Consider the following 13,385-nt stretch of genomic DNA (forward strand, 5'->3'; position numbering starts at 1 on the left):
GTAGGTGTTTGCTGGGGCATGAGGTAATAACCCAAATACAATTAAAATGACCATAAAATTAGGGTCTCCACATAGGCTCCCAAGGATGGGTCTGTTTGAGGCTTCTAGTCATCAGCATTGGGTGGTCTGCTATTGGTGCATGATACTTAAATAGAGCTTTTTCCCCCTTAGGTCTGTAAGGTGTTAAGGTGTTTTTATAAAACCCCATAAACCCTTGTTAAACACTTTTTTTTTTCATAAAGAAAACTTAAATCTTTATTTCACATGTTTTCTGTGGCACTATTTTGGCATTTTAACAAGTCCTTTAAAGAATCACTCTAATAATTGCATACACCTCTGGGATAGGGGTGGAGGGGTATTTATTCAGGGTTTTTTTTTTTTTTTATGTCAAACTGCCTGACACACTAAGCAACGAGCACAGCATTTTGGTACATTTTAATTTAATAAGGAAAAAGATCAAAAGATTCTCCAGGTGGAGAAAGTTAGGCTAATTTGGGTATTGTATATTAACTGATTTAAAGGAAGGTTTAACTACTGACTGAATTGACTATGATTCAAATATTGTAAATTATTTACTACAATGAGGGCTTCCCTAACACTAAACACTACAGAAGAAATAGCAGCACTTTTACCTACCCTGACACTCCTCATTCCCTTTTCCCACTTTATATTTTCTCCATAGCATTTACTACCTTTGAACATAATGCATAATTTATTTGTTGTATCTACCATTTTTAGTCTGTCTGAATGTAAACTCCATGAGAAAGAGACTTTGTCTTTTTGTTCACTGTTTTATATCCAGTGTCTAAGACAGTGCTTGTGATATGATGGTATACAATAGTTTTGTTTAGTGATGGAGGGAGGGAGGGAGGGAGGGAAGGAAGGAAGGAAAGAAGGAAGGAAGGAGGAACGAAGAGAGGGAGGAAGAGAGGGAGAGAGGGAAGGAGGGAGGAAAGGAGGGAGAAAAGGAGAGAGGAAAGAAAGAGAGGGAAGAAAGGGAGGGAGGGAGAAAGGAAGGAAGAAAGAGAGGAATGAAGAAAGGAAGGAAGGAGTGAATGAATATATTACATTTCATTTGTGTTCCAGGATACAGCATGAATTCAGCTCTCTGAGTCCAGATTTCACATGCATGTAAGTTTCTTTTACTTAAGGATCTCATTTCTCTTTCCTTTAACTCCACATCTTGAGTCACAAAATCTTGGCATCATTAAGAATAATATTTTAAAAAAAGAATAATATTTGTATGTTATAGGAATCATGTGATGTCAGACCATGGTTTTTTTATGATGTCATGTGGCAGTATTCTCTATAAATGTATTTGCACTCTAGAATTTCTTCCAAGTAGAAACAGGTGGTTATGTTAACTTTCTTTTTTTTTCTTTCTTTCTTTTTTTACTTTAAAAGAAAGAAAACACTTCAATTCATAGCAATGTTGATATTTGCAGACTCTGTATTTATTGAAAATATTTAGCTGGGGAGGAGGATTCTGGGAAGATGGAGTAGGAAGCATCAGAAATCTTTCTTCTCACCTAGACAATAATCACACTGCAGAATCTCTTCTGTAACTATTTTGGAACCCTGGAGTCTCTTGAAGGCTTGCAGATTCTAAACGAAGGCTTGGAAGTTAATTTCAATCAATTTCAACTCTTAGCACAGTGGTAGCCCCCCTATCTTCCACTTCCAGGTCAAGGCAGGCAGCTACGCAGATAATCTTTGAGCAGCTTACATGCAACTTGCAGGAGCCGGGGTGAACATTTGTTTATTTATTTTTAATGTGTATTATTGAGAGAGAGAGAGAGAGAATGTGTGCATGCGTGTGTGTGTGTGTGTGTGTGTACATGTGTGTGTGCAAGCGGAGGAGGGGCAGAGAGAGAGGGAGACAGAGAATCTGAAGTAGGCTCCATGCTGTCAGTGGAGAGCCTGATGTGGGGCTCAAACCCACTTTAGATCATGACCTGAGCTGAAGTCGGCCACTCAACTAATTGAACCACCCAGGCACACCAGGACCCTCTCCTTTAAATATTGAATATCTGATATTGAGTTCTGATTGCTGCTTCTAGTCATGTAAGTGCAGACACAGAAGTGGCCACCCATGGTTGCACCCCACCCCCCACTCCATTGCTGTAAGCCTTTCCCTCTCTGGCACAAATGAATGCCAGAGGATTTGATGAGCTGGCACTTTGTTTCATTTATTACCATAATTTTTATCTTTCTGCCCTTATGAGAGCCACACATTAAAGACTAGGACATTCAAAAGCAGCTGCATAATAAAAGGAAATTAGAAAGTCATTTCACATGCCAAGGGAAAGGTACAGGCTCAGAAAAGGCCTACAAAGACCTTGTTTATATTTCAGGCTGATCCTCAGCAAAGAGATAGCCTACAAGGATCAAAACAAAAATAAAAAATAGCGAACCCTTGAAGGAGAAGAATTTGATTTTGAGAGATACCACATTATTAGATTCAAATGTCCATTTTCAACAAAAATATCTCAAAGCATATAAAGAAACTAAGCAGAAAAAAAACCTTTACCCAAGAAACTAAGCAGTATTGCCCATTCAAAGGAAAGAAGACTTTTATGCACTTCAAAAGAAGAAGAAGAAGAAGAAGAAGAAGAAGAAGAAGATGAAAAGAAAAGAAAAGAAATATACAAACAGAAACTATTCTTGAGGAAGACCAAAAGACAGATCTACTGGACAAAATAACTATCATAATGATGCTCAAAGAATTAAAGGAAGATGTGGGAAAAGTCCAGAAAAAAAAATGTATGTTCAAAATGGGATATTACCAAAGACAGAAAATTTAAAAAGAAGCCAAAAAGAAATTCTGTAGTTGCAAAGTATAGTAAGTGAAGTATAAATTTCACTAGAGGCATTCAAAGGCAGATTTGAATCATAAAAGAAAGATTCAGCAAATTTGAAGATAGGACAATTTAAATTATCGAGTGTGAAGAACAGAAAAAAAAAAATAAGAGAGCCTAAGGAACCTGTGGGACACCATCTAGTGGACCAACTTACACATTGTGGGAGTCCTAGAAAGAAAAGAGAGAAAGGAAGGGAAGGAGAGATCATTTGAAGAAATAATGGCTGAAAACGTCAAAAAATTTGATGGAAGACATGAAGACAAACATCCAAGAAGCTCAATGAATTCCAAGTAGGGTGATCAAAGAGATACACACTAAGACACGTTATAATCAAACTGTCAAAAAGTAAAACAGAATATTGAATGCAGCAAGAGGAAAACAAATGGTTACACACAAGAGATCCTCAGTAAGATTTTTTGCAGATTTATCATCAGAAACATTGGAAGTCAGAAGGCAGTGGGCTGATATATTCAAAGTATTAAAAGAAAGAATCTGTCAACCAACAATCTTATATCCAGCAAAACTTTTCTCAGAAGTGAGGGAGAAATTAATACATTCCTAAATAAACAAAATCTGAGGGAGTTCTTTATCACTAGATCTTCCCTGCAAGAAATATTAAAGGGAGTCCTGAAGATTGAAATAAAAGGATGTTAGATAATAACTTGAAGCTGTGTGAAGAAATAAAGATTTCAACAGTGTATAACTCCACTTTTTATTTTCCACATGACTTAAAAGACCAATACATTTTTAAAATTTATTGGTCTAAAAGCTAGTGTTATTGAGAATTTTACTTGTAACCACACATTTTGTTTCCTACATAATTTTAAGAGACTAGTGCATTTTTAAAAATAATTATTGATTTAAGTTCTTGGACACATAATGTACAAAGACATAATTTTGCGACATTTACCGAAGGGGTGAGGATAGAACTATAAAAAGCAGAACTTTTGTATCTTTTTGGAATTAATCTGATATAAATTCAAATTACAGTGTTATAACTTTATGATGTTAAGTGTAATCTCCGTGGTAACCACAAGGAAAATTGTTATAGGATATACATAAAAGAAAATTAGAAGATAATTAAAACATTTCACTCCCCCAAATCAACTAAATACAAAAGATCAAATGCAGGAAATGAAGGATAAGAAAGTTATAAAGCATATAGAAAATAAATAGCTAAGTGACAGAAGTAAATACCTAGTTATCAACAATTACTTATTAGACTCTCTAGTCAAAAGACAGATATTGGCAGACTGGATTAAAACACAGATCCAGGGGCACCTGAGTAGCTCAGTCAGTTAAGCATCTGACTCTTGATTTCAACTCAGGTCATGATCTCACAGTCATGGGATCGAGCCCTCATCCCATGAGCCCGCTGAGCATTGGATTCTCTGCTTGGGATTCTCTCTCTCTCTCTCTCTCTCTCTCAAAATAAGTACATAAACTTAAAAAAAAAAAAAAAAACCAGATCCAACTATATGCTGTCTATAAGAGACTAACTTTAGATCCAGATACTCAAATTGGTTGAAAGTGAAAAGGTAGAAAAAGTTATTCTGTGCAAATGTAACCAAAAGAGAGCAGAGGTAGCTAGCTATATTATTATCAGACAAAATAGACTTTAAATTTAAAAAGGTCACAAGAGACAAAGGGAGACATTATATATTAATAAAACATTTTATACGATAAAGATAAAACCATTGTAAATATTTATGCATTCAATAACAGACTATCAAAATATATAAAGCAAAAATTGACAAAATTGAAGGGAGAGAGAAAGACATTTCTACAGTAACAGTTGGAGACTTCAATACTCAACTCTCAACAATGGATGGAACAACGGCACAGAAGATAAATAAAGAAATAGAGGACTTGAACAACATAATGAATCAATTAGATCTAATATATGTATATATATGTGTGTGTGTGTGTGTGTGTGTGTGTGTGTGTGTGTGTGTGTATATATATATATATATAATACTCAACCACATAATACACATTCTTAAGTGAACATGGAAAGGTCTCTGGGGTAGACATATGTTAGGTAATGAATTTTAAATTTAAAACAGATTTTAAAATATAAGTATCACACAAAGTATCTTCTTTGACAACAACATGATGATGTTAGAAATCAATAACAGAAGGAAAAGTGGAAAATTCCACATTTGTGAAAATTAAACAGCCAGTGAGTCAAGAAGAAATTACAAGGGAGTTAGAAAATAGTTAGAGACTGTTAGAGACTGAATGTTTGTGTCCTCCTAAAATTCAGGTCGAAAACCTATCCCCCAGTATGGGTTTATTTGGAGATAGAGGAGCCCTAAGGAAGTAATTAAGGTTAAATGGGGTAAAAAGTGTGTGGCCCTAATCCACCAGGATTAGTCTCCTTATAAGAAAAAACAACAGAGAGGTGCCGCCTCCCCCTGCCTCCCTGTCTCTCTCTCCTCCCACATTCACCAAGGAATGATCATGTGAAGACACACTGAGAAGGTAACCATCTGTAAGCCAAGAAGAAAACTGAAACTAGGAAACTGAACCCTGCTGGACCTTGATGTTTCTAGCCTCCAAAACTGTGAGAAAATAAATTTCTGTTGTTTGAGCCACACGGTATGGTATTTTGTCATAATGGCCTGAGCGGATATATTTGGTGCCATGAAGTAGGCATGCTGATTGTAACAAATACCTAAAGTTGTGGAAGTAGATTTGGAAATGGGTAATGGGTGAAGGTTGGAGGATTTTGGAGATATGTGCCTTTTGTATTGTTTTGTTTTGTTTTTGAGAGAGAGAGAGAGAGAGAGAGAGAGACAGAGAGATAGAGCACAAGCAGGAGGGGGCAGAGAGAGAGGGAGGCTCAGAATCTGAAGCAGGCTCCAGGCTCTGAGCTGTTGGCATAGAGCCTATCATGGGGCTTGAACTGGTGAACTGTGAGATCATGACCTGAGCCAAAGTTGGACACTTAACCAACTGAACTACCCAGGTGCCCCAGAGATATGTGCTTTAAAAAGCCTAGATTTCCATGAAGATGCTGTTGGTAGAAAAATGGATGTCAATGGTGATTCTAGTGGGGTCTCTTAAGGAAAAGAGGAGAGCTGGAGAGAAAACCTCCATTTTCTTAAATAATCATGAATAGAATATTGGTAGAAATATGGATTTTAAAGATCACTCTGGTGAAGTCTCAGACGGAAGTGAAGAATAGGTTATTGGAAACTAGAAGAAAGGTGATCCTTGTTACAAACTGGCAAAGAAGTTGGCTGAATTGTGCTCTAGTATTTTGTGGAAGATAGAACTTGTAAACAATGAAATTGGATATTTAGCTGAAGAGATTTCTAAGCAAAATGTTGAAAGCATAAACTGGGCCAGGAGCTGAATGTTATGGACTGAATGTTTGTGTCTCCCCAAAATTCATATGTTGAAGCCCTAACCCCCAGTGTGGCCGAATTTGGCGATGGGACCTTTAAGGAAGCAATTAAGGTTCAATTAGGTAATAAGGGTGGGACCCTGATCCAATAGGATTAGTGTCTTTGTTAGAAGATACACCAGAGAGCTCTGTCTGCCACCACCATCCCCTCCCCCACATGCACAAGAAGAGTTTACATAAGCACACAGTGAGACAGTGGCAGTCTACAACTCAAGGGCAGAGTTCTTACCAGACACCAACTCTTCTGGTACTTTGATCTTTGACTCCCAGTCTCCAGAACTGTGAGTAAAATAAATTGCTGTTGTTTAAGCCACCCAATCTATGATATTTTGTTATGGCATCCCAAGCAGACCAAGACAGAGACAAATGAAAATGACAATATGCCAAAACTTATGCGATGCAGTGAAAGCGGTGCTAAGGGAGAATTTATGGTTGTAAATACTTACACTAAAAAACAGAGAAGATTTCAAATCAACAACCTTTACTAGAAAAAAGAGCAGACTAAACTGAAAGTTAGTAGAAGAAAGGACATAACAAAAATTAGAGCAGAGATAAGTGAAATAGAGAATAGAAAAGCAATAGAGAAAAATCAACGAAACCAAAAATTGTTCCTCAAAATGATCAACAAAATGGATAAATTTTTAGCTAAAAAGACTAAGAAAATAAGAATGAGAAGACTCAAATTACTAAAATCAAAAATGAAAGTAGGGACATTACTGCTGATTTTATAGAATTAAAAGGATATGAGCGTACTATGAATGTATGCCAACAAACTGGATAATTTAGATGGGATGAACAAATTCTTAGAAACACAAAACTATCAAGACTGAATAGTGAAGAATTAGAAAAATCTGAATAAATCTGCAACTAGTAATGAAATTGAATCAGTAATCAAAGATCTCCTAAGAAAAGCTATGGACCTGGTGGTTTCTCTGGTGAATTCTACCAAATATTTAAAGAAGAATTAACGCGAGTTCTTCTCAAACTTTTTCCAAATATTAAAGAGGAAGAAATATTTCCTAACTCATTCTGTAAGGTCAACTTTAGCCTGATAAAGGTAAAATAAAAGAAACAAAAGCCAAATAAAGAAACTACAGGAAACACACACACACACAACACAACATGAAAAAAATGTCTCTAATGAACATTGATGCAAAAATTGTCAGCAAAATACTAGAAAACGGAATTCAAACAGTGTATTAGAAGGATTATACATCATGACCAAGTGGGACTTATTCCTGGAATGAATCATCAATGATCTAAGGATGATTTAATATATGAAAATCAGCCAATGTAACATACCACATTGACAGAATGAAGGGAGAAAAATGTATGAACATCTCAATTGAGGCAGAAGAAACATTTGACAAAATTCAATAACGTTTCATGATAAAAACTCTCAGCAAACTAGGAGCAGAAGGAAACTACCTCAACATAATAAAAACAATATATGAAAACCCACAGAGAACATTATTCTCAGTAGTGAAAGGCTGAACCATTTTTCTTCTAAGATCAGGAACAAAGCCAGCATGCCTGCTTTTACCACTGCTATTCAACAAAGTAATAGAAGTCCCAGGCAGAGCAACTAAGCAAGAAAAAGAAATGAAAGGCATCCAAATTTGAAAGGAAGAAGTAAAATGACCTCTGTTCATAGATGGTAAGATCTTATATGTAGACTCTTTTTCTGCCCAAGGCTCTAGGGGGATACACTTTTATTTCTCTAGCTCAGTAAGTAGAATTTCTCTAGTCTCTTTTTATTTACAAAGAAGCCCTCCTAGATTCTTGGCCTTACTCAGGTAGCTCAGTTTTACCTTCCTGTGGCACAAGGTTTATCCGTGAGTTTCCATCATTTCCCAGGCTTAAGACCCTATCTCCTAGCTGGTAAGGCTCCTCACTGGCCCTCTGATTCCCCCAAGGAGCCCCGTATCTCCGGTGTCAGCTGACCCCTGGTGTTAGTTTTCTGGGGCTCCTGTAGCAAAGCACAACAGACTGAGTGGCTTAAACAACAAAAATTTATTATCTCACTGTTTTGGAGATTAGAAATGTGAGATCAAGGTGTCAGCGGGGTTCATTCCTTCTGAGGCCTGTGAGGAAGAATCTGTTTCATGCCTCTCACCTAGTTTTTGGTGTTTTGCTGACAACCTTTGGTATTCCTTGCTGCATGGGATATCCCCCCAATCTCTGCCTTCATTTTCACATGGTGTTCTCCTGCATGTGCGTGTCTGTGTCCAAACTTCCCCTTCTGATAAAGATCCCAGTCATGTTGGATTAGGGGCCCATCCTCCTCCAGCTGACTTTAATCCTAACTTAACTAATTACATCTGCAATGAACCTGTTTCCAAATGAGAATGTATTCTGAGGTCCTGGGGGTTAAGACTCCAATATATAAATTTTTATTTTCTTCATTCTTGTTATGTTCTTAGCTCTCTGTCAGTTGTGCCTAGTAATAAAGAAAAGGTAAATTTTAAAAATAACTGAAAAGAACTTTTAGAAATGAAAAATATAGTCATGCTGACATAACAGTTGTTAGGCACAATTGAAGAAAGAGTAGTAAACTGAAAGAAAGCTGAGAACATAACAAGAATGCAAAAAAATTTAAAAAATGAAAAAAAAGATGAGAAAAAAGGGGGTTTAAAAACACAGATTTTAATATAAAATTAATCTGATTTTTTAAAAGTTTATTTATTTATTTTTGAAGGAGAGAGAGAGTGCAAGTGAGGGAGGGGCAGAGAAAGAGACAGAGAATCCCAAGCAGGCTCTGCACTATCCGTGCAGAGCCCAATGCAGAGCTTGAACTCACGAACTATGAGATTATGACCTGAGCTGAAATCAAGAGACAGATACTTACCCATCTGAGCCACCCAAGCACCCCAAAATTAATCTGATTTTAATTTGAAACTTAAAATGAGGAGATGTACTATTTGCTTTCTGAGAAGTTGTAGAAGAGGAGATGGGAGGGACAGAAAGAACTGGTGATTCCTGTAAATGAAGGGAAAATGGGAGAGAAATTTTCAGAAGTGAGAAAGGCATTGATTTAAAAAAAAGATGCTCAGTGTGGTTAATTCCTAATTCTTCGGGAGTTAACACAAAAGAGTCTTGCTTCTTCCTACTGTCTGGGAGGGAAACTCTAAGAAAGATCCTTAATTTTGTGTTGGTATTTCTGGGAAAAAGAGTTGCTGGCCAAGAGGTTGAAACTACTGGCTAGGAGGTAAAAAGACTTGTCTGAAGACTTCTCACATTTTTCTCCACTTCCAAATCACATTATGTTACAATAATACAAACTATGTCCTTTTAGTTGTTGGATGATATATTATCCAAGTAAAATTTAGTGTATTTGTCATACTGAACAGTTTAATGAATTAAATAGTATTATAAATTCAACTACTCATCAAAGAACATTTAGCAAATGTTTAGACTAAAGCTATGTCCATACATATGTAGGGTGTGTTTTATAATGCTTAACTAGTAGGTGGTTCTTATTCTGAATGTAATACTTGTTTTGAAATTTAAATAATAAACAATATTTTATACATATTTTTGCTTAAAAGTCACATTTTGTCATATTTGGCTGCAAAGCATATGGTGGAATCAGCACAGTGCCCATCCAATGGAAATATGAACAGGACCACACAAAATGGTTCCACTGTGTCATTTTGTTCAGTGTGGCTTCACGAAAATAAACTCTTCTCACCACAAAAACTTGCTTGTCATTTCCCACTTTTTAAAATGATCTCTTCTAACTTCATTTCCAGCACCTTATCCCTTTTCTAACCGTTGTCTACTCCAAAGTGACTTGAAGATTTGTTTATTTTGATTTGGAATCCCTCATTCTTCATTTTTTTTTTTTTACCACATTTCTAGCTATAAAATGCATATTATTAAAACATGTTGAGCCTTTGGGATAGTTTGATGTTGGTAATGTAAGATTTTTGGCTCATTCATTTAGAGTTCTGTGGTATTTATATTTTTGGTGTATTTTATATTTTTCTATGTGTTCTAACTCTTAGATATTTTCTTTTAGCACACAATTGAGAACTGACTGAATTCTCCAAAACATTCAGCTTAAATTTTATTCACATTTCTTTTTTATCCTGTTTATCAGACAGTATATTTGTGAGCATATTTCCTATCCAGGAGTCTTAGCTGTTCTTGATGCTAACCTAAGACACAGAAGTCAACTTCCAAACAGGCATGCACTATTTCCGCATCTTCTAAATAGGTGGGAGACAGAGTAATAACATAATGTTCCTTACATAAGCAGAACAATTTTAGCAGAGTCCATTTTTAATCATTCACAACCTAGATTTTATAAAGGGTAATACCCTAAATAGGATACAATATTCTAATAAGGTTTTGGTACAGAATATTGTTGAGGGGAAACTTTAAATGCCTATTATCATTTATTTTAATACCTTCCTGTATCACATAATTTTTAAAATTTATTAGTTTTTCAACTTCAACAGGATTGAAAATTGGGCCAGATAATTTTTGGTTGTGGTGAACTTTTGTTGTGTACAGGATGTGTACTATATCCCTGGCTTCCATCCACTAGGAGCTAGTAGCACCCTTCATTGTGATGGTGAAACATGTCTCCAGCTGTTGCCAAATGTGTCCAGTGGGACAAAATCATCCCTGGTTGAGAATGACTGACTTAGGACATTAGGTTACCCATTCTACTCATGGTTAAATCTAGCCCCTTATCTTCCAACCTTATCTTCTTTTCTACTTAAGGTTCACCTGTCAAATGTACTTTATTCTGGTGTTAAAATTTACACATTTTTGTGTCTTCATTTTTAATCTCATTTTGTAGGAAATTCACCCATTTCATCAGAGTCATTTAAATTAATTTTTAACAGAGCACAAACCACTACATATTTTTAATTCCTTTATTCTGAATATTAGTAATGATAAGAAATGTAGGGCTGAAACCTATAAAACACAGCTTGGAAGATTTCTCCAAATTGATAATATATCACTGGTGGTTGCCTTCTGAATGTAACTCCCATGTGGATCACTCACTTGTTTAATATACACATGACTCAAAACCTATTTTTCTAAATGTCTTTGTTTTGTAAACAATCAAAATGCCTTAACAAAATCAGGAGAGGTTACACCTCTCTTTGGTAGAAGCATATTAAGTCTCTCAAAGTTTCTTTTTCACACAGTCACATTGGTGGCTTATAGTGATTGAGTGGAATCATGCTTGAATATATACAGCAGAGCACTGTATAGTCGATGCTGTTCTGTGAAAATGGAGTATGCTGAGAATGGCCAGGTCTGTCAATAAATGCCCTTTTTATAAATCACGGATGGTGGGAAGTGGCACTTCTCTTAACAGGTGTAGAAAACCTTTATGGTTGGGCTGTGAATAAGCATTATTACGCATCTTTCCTCCCGTATTCCTTCCACACCTTCCTTCCTTCCTTTCTTTCTTTCTTTCTTTCTTTCTTTCTTTCTTTCTTTCTTTCTTTCTTTTCATTCATTATGTGTCAGGCATTGAGAGTACAATGATGGAAACAATAGGGACTTTGCCTGCAGTAGCAGGAAGACTGATTTGGGGAGTAAAGGAAGATAAACGAACACGTATTTTATACTAGAATGTGCCAAATGTAGTGATGAAAGGAGCACACCATATTCCCAGGAATATCTAGGAAAGGTGATGCCAGAGAGTGCTTCTCAAAGTGATGTCTAAAGTCAGGATTAAAGGTGGAGTAGGAATTATTCTGGGGAAAAGTGGGAAGGATGTTTAAGGTGAAAGGAGTGGAATGAAAGAAGAATGAGTGGGAAAACTCAAATGGTTCAGTCTAGATGGAAAGTTCTCCTCTATGATCAGGACAAAATCAAGTAGGAGACATTGAATATACTAGAAGACCACCCATGATTTATATAAATACAACATGTGTCCACAGCTCATGACTATTTGTTTATTCCTTCCAGATTTATACTGGTAATGGGAATATCTAAAAATTGCCACATCATTTTTTGAGTGAACATTTCTTAATGGAGACATAGGTAGTTTTTCTAATGGAATATTAGCAAAAAAAAAAAAAAAAAAGCTATTGCCTCACATAATGACCTTACTGTCAAGTTGGCATTAATTTATTCTCATATTTCCTTATGCTTTCAATACCACATTATGCTATTTTATACCAATATTTCAAATTAAGTCATACCTAGTGAAAAAAGAAGGCAGCCACTATGTAACCACTGTTTAAATTCCAAGGAAATTAGTGCTCCCTCTCATTTATTTGTAATAGCTCCAGTCTCCTTTCTTCCTAGGTCTCTTTTCTTTTCTAATTTATTCTTCCTTTTTTTTTTTTTTTTTTTTTTTTTGTTACTTTAGAACTCCTGTCTTCATCTTACTCTATCTTATATATAGTTATATACTAGACTAGACCATATCCACTGTGCTCTAAAGAGGATGAAGAATTACACAAGACAAACAATTCTCATGTCTGTTTCCAGAGGGATAGATCATTTTTGTGTCCATTTTTATAAGTCAAAAGCAAAGACTAATTCTTGTTCATCTTTATTTAGTAATTTGAAAAAACTAAACCAAGACATTGATCACTACCTCAAAATAAGAAGCAATTACTATCATACACTTTGCAGATAAAAAAAAGGGGTAAAAACAAAGAGTAGACTTGTAGTAACTTAAGGGACCTATCAATAAGCAAACTTGGTGCATTGAATTGACTCTGAGTGTTGTTTATCAATAATATATAAAATATTCTTTCAAATGATCCTTCTTATAGTTGAAAAACTGTGATGTATTCTTTTCCATTTCAATGATGACATGGTAGATATTTCTAGAATTTGCACTGGGAAGACATAGTTTGCCATCTAAAGAAATTCCTGTTGGGGTGCCTGGGTGGCTCAGTCAGTTGAGCATCTGACTTTGGCTCAGGTCATAATCTCACAGTTCGTGGGTTCGAGCCCCATGTCAGGCTCTGTGCTGGCAGCTCAAAGCCTGGAGCCTGCCTCAGATTCTGTGTCTCCTCTCTCTATCTGCCCCCCAACCCCCGCCCCGCTTGTGCTCTGTCTCTCACTGTAAAAAATAAATGAACATTACAAAATAAATTTTAAAAATGTAAAGAAATTCTCTTTGTTAT

General features: G+C 35.9%; 1 long non-coding RNA gene across 3 annotated transcripts in view; it reads left to right on the top strand.

Moving 5' to 3' along the window:
* LOC122217825 overlaps positions 1-13,385 on the top strand; it is a 149,146-nt gene that overhangs the window by 4,394 nt on the left and 131,367 nt on the right. For all 3 annotated transcript variants that reach the window (XR_006201696.1, XR_006201694.1, XR_006201695.1), the window contains exon 2: positions 1,087-1,131. This is a non-coding gene — a long non-coding RNA (uncharacterized LOC122217825). The remainder of the gene's footprint in view (positions 1-1,086; positions 1,132-13,385) is intronic.

Source organism: Panthera leo, chromosome B1 (genome assembly GCF_018350215.1).
Source record: "Panthera leo isolate Ple1 chromosome B1, P.leo_Ple1_pat1.1, whole genome shotgun sequence".
In the NCBI taxonomy this organism is placed as follows: domain Eukaryota; kingdom Metazoa; phylum Chordata; class Mammalia; order Carnivora; family Felidae; genus Panthera; species Panthera leo.